Source organism: Lipotes vexillifer, unplaced genomic scaffold (genome assembly GCF_000442215.2).
Source record: "Lipotes vexillifer unplaced genomic scaffold, Lipotes_vexillifer_v1.1 scaffold591, whole genome shotgun sequence".
Taxonomy (NCBI): domain Eukaryota; kingdom Metazoa; phylum Chordata; class Mammalia; order Artiodactyla; family Lipotidae; genus Lipotes; species Lipotes vexillifer.
In genome coordinates this window covers 5,145,261-5,159,624 of record NW_006791954.1, presented here as the reverse complement: position 1 = coordinate 5,159,624, position 14,364 = coordinate 5,145,261, and the positions used below count along the sequence as shown (strand labels likewise).

Below are 14,364 nucleotides of genomic sequence, written 5' to 3'. Positions count from 1 at the left end.
ATACTCAATTCTTTATTACTGCTGACCCAGACTATTACAATAACCTTGCTGCTCCTCTGCTTCCAGCCTTATCTTCATTTTGCTAAAACAGATAAATGTTTGCTAAAACGTTGCCCTCCAGGGAAGTCTAAGCTCCTTAGCTTTGTCATTGAAGACCTCTGCCATATGGTCACAACCTCCCCATCCAGCTCTATTTTCCACCACTTCCCTTCACTCTCCCCTCCCAGTTACCTAGTCATACTCGACCATGCCTTGGGCTTTCCTGCACCGTTCTGTGTGCACATGATTCTTCCACCTGCAGTATCTGCTTTTCTCCTCTCTGCTTCTTAGAAGCCTCCCCATCCCGGCACAAATCTATCCCTGTGAACTTCCAGTTCTGGCTGTGCTCTCTCTCCCCATTTTTTCAACTTCTCACTTATCATCTCTTGCCTCATATTATTATACAATGCTCATTCCTTCATCCACCCAACAAATGTCCATTGGGTCCCTACTGTGTACCATGTGCCTAGAGCTGAGGATTCAAAGATGAACTAGACCATGTCTTTGCTTCTGGGAACTCAAATACACAGAGAGATATGCATATAAGTCATGCAATGTTATGCTCAAAGTGAAATGAAAGCTAAGAGAGGAGGGAGAGATGACTTGTCGGAAGAAATTAGGGAAGGAGTTAATTTAAGCAGCATGGTATGATGGAAAGAACAGAGATCTGTGTTGAAATCCTGGATTCACAACACATTAACCCCTATTCTCTATGCCTCTGTTTGCCTGTCTGTAAAATGGGAATATTATCATGTACCTCGAAAGGTCATGGTGAGATGTGAATAAGATCGTGTTTGTGAAGAGTGTCTAGTACCAACTTGGGCTTGTACAGGTGCTCAACAAGTGTGAGCTCCTTCTGACCATAGCCCTGATCCTACCTTCCATATTCCTCACAGTGCCCTATACAAACTATGATCCTGGTGACTATCTGCTGTTTTGTTGATTGACATTATTATGGATATGGATGATGCCTGTCATATCAGGTAACAGGGCCACTGGGAACCAGGCTATTTTAATGATCCTAGAGGGGATCTGTTCCTCTTTCTGAGAACCATGAATTTGGAATTTGACAAAGGGAATGATACATGGGCAAGGGTTATAATTTTTCATCTCAGCAAGAAGAATCAGGGCTGTCAAGCCAGGAAGCAAAGAAGCCATAGCATTCCTGGACCTACCACACCCCACTAATGAAGGCCAGGGCTTTCACGAGTCCAGCTCTTTGAAACCACACCATAAAGCTCTTACTTCACTGATGCACAGCATGGAAGTGGAGTTCTGACTTAGCAAGAAGCCCAACTAAAGTCTTTTATGAGATGAGGGACTCTTCTGAGGAAACATAACAAGCCATGGGGAAAGGCTTTTGACAACCCAATGAGTAAGAAAAAAGGGCTATCTTCCACAACCACACCCTCTGCAGAGGGGCTATAAATGCTCCCAAGAGGAAGGAGACCCACAGCTCTGTGGCTTGGACAACTTGGACTCTGTCTTCCGCAGGTCACCTCACTCCCTCCATCACCATGCCTTACAGCTGCTCCCTGCCCAGCCTGAGCTGCAGCTCCAGTTGCTTCTCCCGGCCCTGCGTGCCCCCCCAGCTGCCACGGCTCCACTCTGCCCGGGTCCTGCAACATCCCTGCCAACGCAGGCAACAGTGGCTGCTTCTGTGAGGGCTCCTTCAATGGCAATGAGAAGGAGACCATGCAGTTCCTGAACAGCCGGCTGGCCAACTACCAGGAGAAGGTGCTCCAGCTGGAGCGGGACAGTGCAGAGCTGGAGAGCTGCAACCGGGAGCGGAGCCAGCAACAAGATCCCCTTGTGTGCCCCGACTACCAGTCCTACTTCCGGACCATCGAGGATCTCCAGCAGAAGGTGAGGGGGTGGGCACCCCACTACCTCCAGCAGGAAGTTGTAGGGAGGGAATTCGAGATATCATTTAGAAACAATATAAGCTCTCGGTGTGATTGAAACACATGGGTTGAAGTCTTGCTTTTCCATTCTGTTTTCTTGAGGGCCGGTCTTATTCTAGTTCCAGGACTGTTAGATCTGAGTATTTGCATAGTGTTAGTCTGTGTGGAGGTAGCAGCACTCTGCATAAATAAACTGTAATTAAAAGCTGCCTCCGGGGCTTCCCTGGTGGCGCAGTGGTTGAGAGTCCACCTGCCGATGTACGGGTTCGTGCCCCGGTCCGGGAAGATCCCACATGCCGCGGAGCGGCTGGGCCCGTGAGCCATGGCCGCTGGTCCTGCGCGTCCGGAGCCTGTGCTCCGCAACGGGAGAGGCCACAGCAGTGAGAGGCCCGCGTACCACAAAAAACAAGAAAAAAGAATAAGTAGAATGACAAAGATATTTTGAAGGTGCTTCCAGAATGTAGACTGGAGATCCTCAATCTATTTATCAATACGAAGTTAAGGAAGCTTTTAAGAGGAAATAACAAAAAAAAAAAAAAAAAAAAGCTGCCTCCGAATGCTTCCGTGCATTTGCCAAGACTCTGGAATTATCCTGAGGTGAGAGAAGAGACTGAGCCCAAGAAGGAAGCTGAGAAAGTGAAATTTTTGTAAGAATTGGACCAATTTCTCTCTCTCTTACCTGGGCTTTTGACTGCTCTGACCTCTTGTTGCTGTCCTCTTCTGGGTACCTAATTATCTTAACTTCATCGTCTTGACCTAGAGGCTTCTGGGCTTCTCATGGTGCACAATGTCCAGTGAGGGCATAGAAAAGTTGGCTGAAATCAGAAAGAGTGGAAGCTACCTAGAAGAACATAGGGCCAACCCATCCAGGATGGATGGGGGGGCGTGGCTCCATCCATGACTCTGCCCCCTCCAATTGCTGGTTGACATATTTATCTTCTCCACTGAATTGGAAGTTTTTTGTGGGCAGCATTTAGTGCTTACTCATTTTTGTATCTTCAGCTCCTGCTACCATGCCAGACATACAGTAGGTTTTTAAAGAGAAATGTTAGTTATTATTATTATCAGCTTCTCAGTATTGCTTATTAGGAAAGAAAAGGAAAAATTGTGTATCTATTGACACTTTTCTTGCATATGTCAGTGTTCTTTTTTTCCCCCCAAGTTTGATTTCTTAAATATTTATTGAGCAACTACTACACATGGACAGCATTTAATAATCTCACATAAGATCCACTGTGATTTCTCATTCTGTTCCTTCCAAGTAAGTGAATTAGTAGGGATTGCTGTTGGATAAAAATAACCAAGCTTATTCTAGAATGTTTTGGGTTTTCTAGATCCTGTGCAGCAGTCTGACAACGCCAGGCTGGTGGTACAGATTGACAACGCCAAGCTGGCCTCAGATGACTTTAGGACCAAGTGAATGGGTAAGGGGGCTGTTGTCTTCCCTCTTTCCTCTCCTTCCCCTTAGCCTGTCCTCTGTACCAACAAACATTGACAAAGTTTTCCCTAGACGGTTTCCCTAAGGTCGACAGAGCCATTGCTAACCAGAGCTCAGAGAACCCTTCCCCAGAGTCAGACTCTGCCTGCTTTTCTTTTCCAGAGGACATCTCCGAATCCCATCCAGTGTAGAAGCCATGTTTCCCTGATGCTCCGCTATGCACAGAGTCCAATCAGGAGAATGGAGGAAGTGTTTTAATTTTGGAAATCTCACGGTTTATGGGATTTTATCCCATTAAATCCACTGGCTCTTCATTTATTAAAAAATAATTACCAGTGCCTTTTCCTCCAGGAGCTTCGGTAGCATGTTGAAAACCTATATGAACGAGATGGCCCCAACTCCCCAACACAAGCCCCAACTCCCCCACAAGCCCCAACTCCCAGTTGTCTGACAAACCAAACCAGGCCTGCCTCTGATGCTCCTGTATCACAGGTATGAGACAGAGGTGTCCTTGAGGCAGCTGGTGGAGGCAGACCTGAACAGCCTGAGCAGGATCCTGGATGAGCTGACCCTGTGCAAGTCTGACCTGGAGGCCCAGGTGGAGTCCCTGAAGGAGGAGCTGATCTGCCTCAAGTAGAACCATGAGCAGGTGAAGTTCTCCAACAGGATCAAACTTGCCAAAGCCTGTTTCCAGGTGCCAAGGGGTGTGGGAGAGGCTCAACCAGCTGAGGACTCTGTTCTCCAAACAAAAAGGGATTTGTAGAGAATGAGTAATCTGTGATAGGAGATGAGGATTTTTCTGCCAGTGGCAGGAATGAGGGTGAAGGAAGTTGGCAAGCCCAGTAATGAGGAAAGGTCAACAGCCAGGCAGTACCCACAGCCACTTCCTCTCCCAGGTTGGAGCACACGGGGCTGCAGAGATCTTTTATTCCAATTCTCCATTTACTAACAGGAGAAGCCAGCAGGACCACCCTGCAGAGAGGGCTGAGCTGGAAACACAACCCAACTCTCCCTTTTCTGGTCCGGAGCTCTTTCTGCTATTCAGTGTTGCCTGGAGGAAACTGTAAAGTGCTCACATCATTGCTAGATTAGTTGCACGATAAAGAAGACAGATATTTTGTGCAAACCTTAATTCCAGAACAATGTAAATGGTGATAGTTAATTGAGTGCTTATTGTGTGCCAAACGCTGTGCTAAGTGCTTTAGAACCTCATCTTACAGATGAAGCATTTGAGGCTTCTAGAAGCTTTCTAGTAAGTGGTAGACAAGAGACCCAATTCAAATCTGTCTGACATCCACCTAAGCCCAAGCACTAAGCTATGTTGGGTGTGTGAAGAGATTAGCTGCTAGTTACCTCCCTTATCAATAGCTAAACTAGTGAAATCAACAAATCACCAGTTAAGTCTTTTCTATCCCAGGATGGCAGATTTTGAAGTAAACATTCTTTGTTTCCTCTTTAGCTGCGCTCTATCCTTCTTATTGTGCATGGCTAAGAATCAAACCATAGTCTGTATGATATACTAACAAGAACACTGGATTGGGTGTTTGGGCTCCAGAGTTTAAATCAAGGTCTATTGCATCTCGGCTCTGAGTCCAAATCCCTGCACCTCTTTAAGTGAGGAGTGGTATACTGAGTACAAAGGTGGAAGGAGGTCATGGACTTGAAAGCACTCTGTAAAGTGGAATGTACAGGTTAGTCATTAAATACAGAACCCAGTTAATGAGAGGATCAGAGAGAATAGAACTTTTGAAAGCTTAAGAATAAGCACAAGTTGAATTGCACTCTCTGAGGAGAGCATTAGGATCCTTTGTGATACTTTGAATTGTCCCCTTCCTCCATCAGGAAGGCAACTCCCTGTGGAGACAGCTTGGAGACCGCCTCAATGTGGAGGGTTGACATGAGAGGAGGAACCATAGGGACTGGAATGTGATGCAGAGTCTTGGGGCGAGCGATGAAAGGAATATTGTCTATGGGGAAATGTGGGGAGACATGAGGGGAAGGGACGTGGGCCCACCTAGGTGGTCTGCCTCCTTTCTCCTCCTGGATGCACGTTTTAACCTCTTGTCTCTTATAGACACCTGCATGAGCTCCCTTCTGAGGTTAGTTTTATGTGGGTGGCTCTGAGAAGGAGTCACTCACAGGATGGATTATCAAGAGGCTCAAGGGAGGGCCTTGAGCAGAAGCAAGCTGGAAACACCCAGGACCTACACTTGGGTAAGAAGATGCAGAACATCCGCCCTGTGGGAATTGCTGTTCACTCTGGGAAGTCCTACAGCTGCTAAACCCCAGAAGTCTGCCTCCCTTGTCCTGGAGGGGGGTGTTACCAGAATCCCTCTCAGGAAACTTCTTTTTTCATCCAGGTCCTTCACTATTTCTAGAAGCCCATGTTGTGTGGTTTTGTGTATCAAGGTGGGATCCACTCTGAGGTCCTTGAATGCAAAACATTCTTGATGTTGAAAGAGACTCAACCCCGACCTCTTCCTCAGGCCACCATTCATTCCTCATCTGTCCGTTTCGAGGGCTGACCCCATGGCCATGCCTGGTGGGTGAGAGGGCCTTGATTACCCAACCCATGGAAGAGGAGACTGCCCACAGACCGGGTGGTCTGGCTCCAGAGCACCCATTGCCAGCTGCACCTCCAGCCCGTGGGTCTCGTGCCTCTTGAGGGCCCAGAACAGCTGTTGATGTGGGTATTTGTACTTCCTTCTCAAATGTCCTCATCCGTGACCACATCTGGGCTTGTTCTATGTGCCAGACAGGGATACATAAGTATCACTATTTCCATTAAAATAAAGCTTCATTGATGGATAATTGACATACAATAAACTGCACATATTTAAAGCATGCAGTTTGGTAAGTTTTGACAAATGTGTACCCTGGGGAATTATCACCACACATATCCACCATCCCCCCAGATTTCCTTGTGGTGCTTTATAATCCTCCCCCTGCCACACTGGCCCCTTCTCCAGTTTACAAAAGGGCAAATGGAGTTTTCTGGGCGTCTGGAGCAAGAATACACACTGCCTGGCTCTTGCCTTTTTCCTACATATTGTGGCTCATAAGGCCAGCGAGGTGGCCAATGGCAGGAGTGTGGGGCTTCCAATGCTTGATAAGAGAGGAGCCGACATCTATTTACTACTTGTGGGAAGCAGTCAGCCTTGAGAGCAGGCTGCGGACATGCCAGGCATGCCACTGCTGCTCGAAGGAACTGTCCCTACTTGTTCCCCTCCTTGTTCCATTCCATGGGAGATAAGTCACCAGGGCCCAGAAACCAGAAAGAATGTAAACCGAGACAAGCAAAGCTGTCTCCCCCTGCACGTGCAGGTTATTTTGGATGATTCTGGGCTTATGGGTTTCCTCCCAGGGAAGTTAACCTTGAAGCCGAGACAGTCTCTAGATGACATAAACCACCATCTGGCAACCTTCCCTTTTCTAGCCTATATAATCTGCAACTGTAGCGCAATAAAATTTGCCTTGCCACCGTCAGTTGTCTTGGTCCTTCTGACCCCATTCGTCGGTGCTAATTCTGACCCTGGGCGGTGAGATCCTCTTTCTCTGGCTGGTCCGTGGCAACTACTTACTGTGTTCTTTAAACCAAGGAGGGCAGTTTCAAATTATAGCCATTCCGTAGATGGGGACCCGAGAGTAGATGCTTTAAGGAAACTTGGCCAAAACCTGCAGGTCAGTGGTGGAAGCAGGTTCTCCCCGTCCCCACCCCCCACCCCCAAATCCAGCTCTTCCTCCCTGTCCCAGCTTGGATTTGGTGTGGATGGCTTCACCCCCATCCATCCAATGGCGCTTTGACATTCCCTCTCCATTCATGCGGGAGCTGATACCATGGCTTCTCCTAGACGGACACTCACCTGTTCCACTGTGCCAGGCCTCCCAGGTATGTGCATTTAAAGTCCCCCTGGAACCTGAGTCTTCCTCCCCTTGCAACAGAATGCCAGATAACACCTTGGAGATGGTGGAGAGATTCTGGAGTTTGGAGATGGATAAAGTGGGAAAGAAGCTCCTTCTGGGCCAGGTATGTGCCTGTGGTCAGCCCAGAAGGTCATTGTCCTCTAGAATCCTTGGTGTAGCTGCAGGAGAGGCAGCAGGATCGCTTCTTGTCCCTGTCCTGCCTTCTATTCCCTTTATCTTAAAACACACCAAAGGGGATGCTGTGGGACAGGCAACTTCTAAAAAACCAACAGGATTCCTTTTCCAAATAAAAACGTAAAAGGAACAGAGTATATAAAAGGGCAATGGTTTACTAGTATATCTTTAATCTTAAGACATATTTACATTACTTAGAAATTCAACCAATGAGAGCAATAAGATCGTTTGGATTCATTTGTTTGCTCAATGAATCTTTATTAAGCACTTACTCTGGGCCTGTTCTTGTTCTCAGCACCAGGGGTGTCTCAATGGAGAAGACAGGCAAGATTGGGCTCACCCAGAGTTCAGAGAGCAGTGGAAGAGACAGGCAGTAAGTAAGAGGGACTGAGTAAACCAACACAGCAGAAAGAGGATTTCAAACAGTGGTAAAAAGCACTGAGAAGAAAGGCAAGTATGGTGGTTGATAGGGGTCTGGGCAATAGTCTCCACCACGGTCAGGTCTGGTCTTTCCAGGAGGTGGCATTTGATCTGAGACTGGAAAATGAGGAGAAACAGACCAGAGGGAAGGAGCATTCCAGACAGAGGGAACAGCACATCAAGGGAGGGAACGAGCTTGGTGTCTTTGAAGGAGGAAGGAAGGCCAGTGATGGAGTGACAAGCCAGGGAGGAGCCATAGGACTCGGGGCCGGCAGTGGTCTCCCTGCTCTGGGGAGCATCTGATTGTTTTTTTTTTTGTGGTATGCGGGCCTCTCACTGTTGTGGCCTCTCCCGTTGCGGAGCACAGGCTCCGGACGCGCAGTCTCAGCGGCCATGGCTCACGGGCCCAGCCGCTCCGCGGCATGTGGGATCTTCCCAGACTGGGGCACGAACCCATGTCCCCTGCATCGGCAGGCGAACTCTCAACCACTGCGCCACCAGGGAAGCCTGAGAAGTTTTTATGATTGTTGCTAATACTAAAACGAGCCTTTATCACTTTTATAGGACAATGGAAGAATCTGAGTGTGAAAGGTAAAAAAAATTCTTTCATTGTTTGAATCTACTTTTTTAAAATAAATCAGCACATTTATCCACTCTGCAGTACTCATAACCCCTCATGTACTCCTGAATGTTCTGTGTTCGATTTTTATTTTCTTCCCAAATTGCCAGGAATATTGAATTAACAAATTACATAAGACAGAACAAAGTAAGCTCTCAATATTGTCCTAAAGAATATATATAAAAGCTCTTTGCAAGCAGTAAAGTAGATAAAAATGATCGTTAATATTATTATATCTCTATTAAGTTACGGGATCTGTTGACCAAACCCCTAGAAAATTAAGAGGAAACGATTTCATATAATTCCCCAAACTATATTCTGTTGAACACTAGTGTCCCATGAGATTTTAATTGTGTATATTATAGAAGACGTGTTCTGTGGCCCGATATGGCTGGGAATACTGTGTACTATTATCCTCTTTGTGAAAAATCAGGCTGTATTTCAGTATTAAAGATGGAACAAATACTGCTGCAGGGAAGAAAAGGAAAAAGAAAGAGAAAGAAACCACAGCAAAAATTTTACTTTGTTTAACCCAGTGTTCCCAAATACCTTTGACCTGGGAACCCTATTTTCTCAGATTACCTTGAACATCTCACAGAAAAGTTCTAAGAAACCACAGTTTGGGACAGGTGGCACTTTCTGATTAGTTTATGATAAACATGTTCTAAGGCATTAGAGGTTCAGGGACTCAGAGTCCAAGCAACCAACACAGAACAGCTGGTCCCATTGCCATCCCTCTGCAAGATCCCAACAGATGGTCCTTCAGCCTTTCTTTGGCCATGTCCAGGGATGGGGAACCCATTACTGAAGGGGGTGGTCCAATCTACTATTGGAGAGGTTTGACTTTAACAAAGTTCTCCCTGGATCTCTATTAATGGTTTCAAGTCTTCCCTTTGGTCTAGAATCGGTTTATTGATGTATCAACAAAGCACTTATTCAAATAAATCATATCTTTGAAAACTGAGACCATGATAAACATTCCTGGCTTCTCACCCATCCTTCATGAAGCATGCTTTCTAGATCTTAAAGTGAGGCCCCCAGAATGGCATTTAGTGCTCTATAAGCTTGTAGGATCTGTGGTGCAAGGGTTCAAAGCCCACATAAGCAGAAAGGCCCCTCCAGCACTTGTGGTCAGAGACTAGATTCTGTATCAGGAACACCTAGGATGAAGGTCTTGACTGCTAAAAGGTGACACTGTTCAGACACCGTCATTTCCTGGAGGGTAGGAGGAAGGATCTTCCTGGTAAGATCCCTTTTCACTCCAGCAGAGCCCACCATATGGCTTAGTGATCGTTTTGGAAGGCACAGAAAGCTTTTGGGTACTGAGAACAGGGAACTGAAAAGGAGTACAGTTCAGATGGTGGGGAGAGCGTGGCAGTGACCTGTTTGTTCCTCTTTTTTTTTTTTTTTTCATCTGCAGCTCCAAAGATCAAGGTCATCATACAGGAGAGCATCAATGGAAGAATAATTCTTTCTCAAGTGAATGAGATCTAAAAGTACACGTGAGGCCAATCAAAGTTTCTGCCTATTGTAAAAACTATTTTCCCCCAATGGAAAGTCCTTGCCCAGACACAAATGGGTGAATTCTAAGAGGTATCCTTGGAGTTATCAAACTTAGAATCTTTTTTTTTCTCTGTAACAATCTCACCAGATGTTCCAAAATGATCTTAATATATGGCTGCACTTTTTCAATCAGAGTATGAGTTCATGAGCTTAAAGCTCTACTTTCCTAATACAATCGTCAGATTCCCATTATTTTGCATCTGTTTTGTAGCCAATAAAACTCCACATCAGCTGAATCATGTCTTTTATTTTATATCGTAAGGCAAGACAAGACCTCAAGGTCTCATCTTGACGGATTCTCAGAGCATTCATGGTCCACAAAAGAGCCAGAGGGAAGTTAATGCTTTGAATGTGTTTGCAGCAACCAAACACTGGGCAGAATTGTCACCTGCAGCCATGCAACCTGGGGACAAGATGTGGTTCATAAAGTTCTCCAGATCTCCAGACTTCTGCCTGCAGGAAAGGCGGGGTGGAGATAGAGAAAGGGACACCCAGAAAGGCCTCACTGAGAATGCGAGATGACCGAAAACTATTCTCTCTCACAGATAGATAAATAAGTAAATAAATAAATGAATAACCTTCAGGGCCTAAAAGAAAGTTAAAGCTAGAAAAGGAAATTCAGGGAAAAAAAGATCCTCCTTACAGATAGATACTAAGACCGTAAGAGGGGGAGCAACTCATCTAAGATCTGAATTGCAAGCATTAGGATCCATCGTATTATGTTGAGATATAGTAGGGACTAAAACACAGAGACTATACACCTCTGTCCTCTGAAAAAGATGACCTTTCTCAGATTGTAGCCATGTACGCCATTGTTCCAAGGCTGGTACAGAGGAGTAATGCTGGAGGAAAGGAAGACAGAAATCCACATATTCACTAAGACGTCATCAGAATGTTGTACATGGAATGATAGGATATTAACAATTTAATGGCCCATAGGCACAGGCTAGTCAAACTCTCCCACTTTACAAATAAACTGAGGCCCAGAACAATAAAGGCATTGACCCAAACAGTCACTGGATTATCACATCTGGGTCTAGATATGGGACTCTTAACTCCATTTCCAGTTGTTAACCTAAAAGTGGTGTCATTTCATTCCATGGTCATCTAACACATTGGCAATGCCTCAGATATTTTTTGCCTCTGTTTGAATACTCTCTTGGAAAGGATCGCTTCCAAGATATGTTTTGGCAATGCCCTGAATATTTTTTGTCTCTGTGTTTGAATACTCTCTTGGAAAGGATTGCTTTTGATATTTTCTGAACTGGGCATGTGTTAAAACTGGATTAGTCTTCCCTTTAAGGGAATAATTGGTGTTTCTCATTCTCAGTGCATAAAGAATAGAAAACCAACCCCTAACAATCTGAAATTAGGCAAAAGGAACCGATGTTAATCACATCGTTGCAAAAATGTATTACTGATTTAAGTGAAATACATTCATTCTCTGGGGTAAAATTATATATTTATCTTTACCGTGTGATCACTTCCAAGAATTTCAAAAATAACCAATTTATAACATCTTCAATGAGTTTTCTTTGTGCGGTACACTTCTCTGTGCAAACTTTTGATGATTTGAGGGGCAAGAAGAGATCCATATTAAAACGTTATTAGTTCTCTTTATCTATTTCATTCTACTAGGGGAACATCTTTATGTTAACAGGGTACTTCAGTCTCAAAGCAGATCTTAAAATTAATATTTTTCTCTACTTTAGCCTCAATTCACTCTGCTATTTTAGACATTATTATCTCTTTCTTGAAATCTAGAAATTAGACATAAAATATACATATTTTCTCAAGGTGAAATTTGAGCACTGCTAGCAAAATCTTTTGAAGAATATTCAAAAAACAACAAGCTGAAGGGAAAGTTATAATACTAGACCCAGAAAATAACCAATAACCTTCCATTTACTATCATAATTTATATAGGATTGGTAATCATAAATCAAAACATAATAATTTTTCATTCAAGGAGCTAAGCAGAATCTAACACACCACTGTACAGCAATTATACACCAATAAAGATGTTAAAAAATTATAATAAAATATTCTTAAAGTATTAATTTTCTCTGTACCAATTAAGGTGATCAACTCATCCCAGCTTGCACAGGAAACCCTTCAGTCCCAGGCAAACTGGAGTGGTTGGTCACCCTATTGATAAAGAATTGCTCTTGTCTTAGTCCGTTCAGGCTGCTATAATAGAATACCACAGACTGAGTGGTTTATAAAAACAACAGAAATTTATTCCTCACAGTTCTGAAGGCTGATATGTCCAAGACCAAGGCACCAGTACAGTTGCATTCTGGTGAAGACCTGCTTCCTGGTTCATAGCCTGTATCCTTGCATGATGGAAGGGGCTTGGGAACTCTGTGGGGTCTCTTTTGTAAGAGCATTAATCCCATTCGTAAAGGCTCCACCCTCGTGACCTAAGCCCCTCCCAGAGACCTCACCTCCTACAACAATCATCTTTAGGGGTTAAGATTTCAACATATAAATTTTTCAGACAAGTAGAGAGAAATTAAACCATTTTCCTGAATAAAGAGACAATTGCATGAGTTTAGCCTCTAGGCTATATAGAATAACCTCTCTCCCACATCTAAATAAGTCCAAAAATATTTCAAAATACCCATTACAACCTGATTAGTGCCTGTAGGTTCAGGCGAGTTGCCAACTAAAGAAGTTTTCATTTGTATTTGGTTTTGACCCCCACACACCCAATCCACATAAAGGAGGTAGTAACAAATTCTATTGTTTCCATTACAGAAACACTTTAAGTAAATAATAGCTATTCCATTACCCAAAATCCAATTAAAGAAATACTTCGCTAATCCAGAAAGGTATCAAGGATTATTTTGGAATATTTATGTCAACATATTTTCTAATAGTACCATAATAACATGGTTGAATGGATAGATCCATTTAATATCTTTCAATCCAGTCAAATGCATGCCTTTACTAAAAGTTCATTTTTCCTTTAATGCTCTTATACACCTACCCTGTTAATGATGTGTGAAGTTGGAAACTAAACTTCATAAAAATTCATTATTAAGGAATGTAGCAATTGTATATAGGTGGAAAGGTCATAAAGCTGAGAGGAGAGCAAGGACTTGAATTACAAGTTACAGTGGGAAAAGGTAGGTAAGCGAAAGGGATCCGAGAAAGTTACTTTAGCACAGGGGTTCTCAAACTTGGCTGCGCCTCAGGATCATCTGGGGAGATTAAAAAATTCTGATGCCTAGGCTACATTATAGATCAATTAAATCAAGGTTTTTGGAGGTTAGAACCTAGGGATCCATATATTTTAAAGATTCCCAAGTAATTACAACGTACAACTAACTTTGAGAACTTACTGCTTTAGCAGCTTCAGGTGAGTGCTTTTGTATTTGTTTGCATGTTCCCCATATTATTAATTTTTTAATACTCCCATAAGAATTAATTAAATCTTATCAATCCCATAAGAATTAACTAATGGAAAAATAAGACCTCCTTCATGTCACGCCCAAATGCTTGTGAACAGAGTTTCATTTTACAGAATTGTAGAGAGCTGCAGCATCCAGGAAGCACAGCTGAATAAAAACTTAAAAGAAAGATAGGGGCTTCCCTGGTGGCGCAGTGGTTGAGAGTCCACCTGCCTATGCAGGGGACACGGGTTCGTGTCCCGGTCCGGGAAGATCACACATGCCGCGGAGCGGCTGGGCCTGTAAGCCATGGCCACTGAGCCTGCGCGTCCGGAGCCTGTGCTCCGTGGCCCCAAGACCCAAAAAAAAAAAAAAAAAAAAAAAATTTAAATACTAAAAAACATTTCATGAAATTTTTCAAACTTACTTCCACCTAAGTTTAGTGAGATATCTTTCAGGTGCCTAGTCAAATATTTTCCCAAAGCGTTAAGCTCCTATAATGAGTTTCTATGACAAAAAATTGTCATGTTACTTTAGCCTCTTCATTTCTTTTACCTCTTAGAATTTTTTCACAGCAAAGTAAAATATTAACATATGCAGATAAGAGGCTCCTTAGGGAAAACATCTCTAAGCCAAGCGACTAAAAGATTTAATATCAGAAACACCTAAGTAAATTTTTCCTTAATGACATATCAGATTGTTTTAGTATTTCCCAAATGCACATTTTATATTTCTCTAATAGTTAATTAGGCATCATGCATAAGTTCAAATCAAAAACAAGTAGCATTAGAAGAAAACATAGCAAGCAACTGATTGAATCCACTTGTTTAAGAGATGAGGAAGGTAAAGTCTAGAAAGGTTAGCCAAGCCCTCCTAGGACTCAAATCT

At 43.7% G+C, this 14,364-nt stretch overlaps 1 pseudogene; it reads left to right on the top strand.

Annotated features, from left to right (window-relative positions):
• Positions 1–999: 999 nt before the first annotated feature.
• Positions 1,000–12,646, top strand: LOC103073254 (keratin, type I cuticular Ha3-I-like; annotated as a pseudogene).
• Positions 12,647–14,364: the final 1,718 nt, after the last annotated feature.